Source organism: Hakea prostrata, chromosome 7 (assembly GCF_041222555.1).
Source record: "Hakea prostrata isolate BN-2017 chromosome 7, UWA_Hpros_2, whole genome shotgun sequence".
In the NCBI taxonomy this organism is placed as follows: domain Eukaryota; kingdom Viridiplantae; phylum Streptophyta; class Magnoliopsida; order Proteales; family Proteaceae; genus Hakea; species Hakea prostrata.
In genome coordinates, this window is record NC_142606.1 from 34,400,510 (window position 1) to 34,403,843 (window position 3,334).

Genomic DNA, 3,334 nt, shown 5'->3' on the forward strand with positions numbered 1-3,334 from the left:
TAGCAAACCTTATCAATTTTTCTTGATTTGCACAACCATTTATTTTCCATTACAACTATCACCATACATGACACAAAAAGCTTCTCTGTGACTGTACTTGTGATTGTTTCAGTTGTTGATGTCTATGTTAGATTCATCTTAACAATCAAGGGATAACATTAATTTTAGAGCAAATTGCACTGGCACTCCAAAATGGGAGCCTTAAAAGCATCGACACCCCACTTTATGTTTAAAAAATACAGAGACCCCAAAGTTGAATTTTTATTGAATATATTTATCAAATTATCAAAAATCACTGTTTATTTTCAAAAATCCCTATAATAATCAGTGTCTAAAAGATTTTTAGTGACAAATTGGACAAATATAACAAATGAAAATCTAATTTTTGGGGTCTCTGTGCATTTTAAACACAAAGTGGGGTGTCAATGCTTGAAGGCCTCCATTTTCAGGTGTCAGTGCACTTTGCTCTTAATTTTAAAGAATAATTCAGAGATGACTCTGAAAACTTTCCAAATTATTATGTTTGGACTAAAGAAAATTGTATGTAAGGAACCAAAAAGCAACCCAATTTTCTCAAAATATTGAATCTAATGATTTTTTTCCCTTATGTTTATATAAATATTTGCTCCATAGTAACAACTTGAAGATAACTTGATTCCTTTATATGCATAATACTTTTCATGAGAACATGGATGATAGGGGATGCGGATGAAAAATTGATGTCTCATGATGTCCCTATTTAGTTTGATAAAACAACTTTAATGCGTTGGAATGCATTTCTCTGAAGCTGATTCTAAATTCTAGTTAATCTATATCAAGTTGTAAATCAAAATATATTCTGTTATCAATTTTCAAGGTAAATATTTTTTTTTATTTCGAATATAATTTTTTTTTCTTTTTATAGATAAGTTAAACAAATAAGACATAAATATAGCTGAACGGCCACATAAATAAATCCTATCATTAAATCTATTGAATTAAATATGAACCATTTATGATGGATGATCCAGATTTAATCCTATCAAATTTAATGGTAAGATTTTTAAGAAGGTTCAGCCAAGCAATTTACACGACCATTCAGCCACCATCTTCCCAACAAATAAAACCTGATTACAGCTTAGTAAATTCTAGTTAATCTATGTCAAGTTGTAAATCAAAACATATGCCATTATCAAATTTTCAAGTCAAACATTTTTTATTTCAAATATAATATTTTTTTTTAATTGATAAGCTAAACAAATAAAACTTGATTACAGCTTAATCAGAGTTCTAGCATATTTACAGTAGCAGAGTCAAAGCAAAAGGTTGGAGTCCTTCCAATTCTATAGATACAATTAGCCACAGAAAATAGTAGAGTAAAAGAGTCTACTGGCCACAGTCACTAGTACCAACAAGTAACATTGTTTGAGCATTATAATTTATGTTTAAGGTTGTTTCTGGAAGGTCCTTCCTATCATCTCAGATATTAGACAGCTAGCGGCCACTTATGAAAATATTCCTTTACACATGTGCTTAGGGAAGCCAATTCAGTGGCTGATACTTGTTAGAACCAGAAGACCAAAGAGGCACAGTACGTACAGACAGACCAATTACAGAATCAAGGAGAAATAAATATACAACGTATTCTTTATGTCAGAATCACTTACCCGAATGTAGTAGAATGAGCGAAAGGAAAACAGCACGAACTTTCACAGGGTGAGTTGAGGTGTACGAACCGTACTTTTCCTTAAGGTATTTGAACGCCCCCTTTATGCTGCTGGGTTTGACCTTGAAGTTCTTACCTCCAAGATACAACAACTCCTAGATCCGAAGGCAGCACTCCAACAGAGTCTACTTGCAAAGGAGATCCGAAGGTAATACACAGCACCGAATGAAGAAAACAAAAAATGGAATTTTCTAACACTAGATTTTCGAATTTCTGTTTTTCACCAAAAACGGAATGGATCCTTTGTTCAGAGCTTAACATCTATTTACTGACTCGTATGGACACCTTCGGAGAGCTGCATATGTACGTAAGGTCACCTGCAGAGAGTTGTGATTGTATGATCAGTCACCTCCCTACTGCAAAACCCAAAACCGGGTTTTCTAGATCCATGACCCACGATCCACGACCCCAAGTCCCAAGTCCCATCATAGACACTTAATATTATAGTGCCCCATGGCTTGGTTAGACTAGGGTCTATGGACCACGACCGCAACCACGCCCGACTTGGTCCAGCTAGTTGCATGCCCGTGATTCACACATAGCTCTCTACCAGCATACACCCCACTTAGGAGCTATATATGATTATAATCATATAATCATTAGCTCCATCCGATGTGGGACTAAACACATATGGTAATTTAAATCACCTAATATACATCCAGAAGAGTCCTATCGAGTAAGAATAAACAAGAGTCCTAAAACAAAACTAGGGAGATAGAGTTTTAATGATTTTGAAACTTATCTAAATAGTATATTATATTATATTATATTATATATTTTTAAAACAAAATCCAACAATGCTTTGGCTAAGGAAGGAGCATTAAAATAGGAAGCTTTCTTATATGTGCACCCCCCCCCCAGCTCATGTTAGATGGTTAATGTTGTTTGATATATTATATTTAGGTTGTAATCGCAGTTTCTCTATCTAATAAAGTGTTTTCCTTACACCAAAAAAAAAAGTAACTATATGAAACCACATCATTGAAATGTAATACTATTATAATCATTTCCCATCTAGTAGTAATAACAAATAATAATATATCAAGAGATTATATAGTCATTGGCCCATTAGCTCAGTTGGTTAGAGCGTCGTGCTAATAACGCGAAGGTCGCAGGTTCGAGACCTGCATGGGCCATCTTATTTTATTTTATTTTATTTTATTTTATTTTAATTATCTATCTCTCATATTTATTTGATGAAAAATTAGATCCCATAAACCATATAGAGAATATATTAGAGACAAAGAAGAAAACTAGAACAAGATCAATCAAAATTGTCGATTGAGTTGAGTGCATTACATATTTATAGTAGAAGTAGCATATTCTCTGATATAGAAATATCAGAGTCTACAAAAAATACAATATATGATTCTTGCACACAATAAAGATGTTCTTGATATAGAAAGATAGATTGCCGCTCAGGATAGAGGTGCATACAATATAAATATTGACTGCCAACGTTATATGTTGAGATCACTGTAATCTTCAATTAAGATGGGAATCATTGGGCCACGCGGGTTCGCCGTAATAATTATGACCCATACCTTTAGCCAATTTAGCTCTTAATACAGGATCATTCAAGTCAGGTTTCTTTGTTATTGGGATAGGTGAATTCTTAGGGATCCATCC

The 3,334-nt window shown here is 33.6% G+C and overlaps 1 non-coding gene across 1 annotated transcript; it reads left to right on the forward strand.

Annotated features, from left to right (window-relative positions):
- Positions 1-2,767: 2,767 nt before the first annotated feature.
- On the forward strand, positions 2,768-2,841 carry TRNAI-AAU (transfer RNA isoleucine (anticodon AAU)). The gene has a single exon. It is a non-coding gene; the product is annotated as a tRNA-Ile (tRNA).
- Positions 2,842-3,334: the final 493 nt, after the last annotated feature.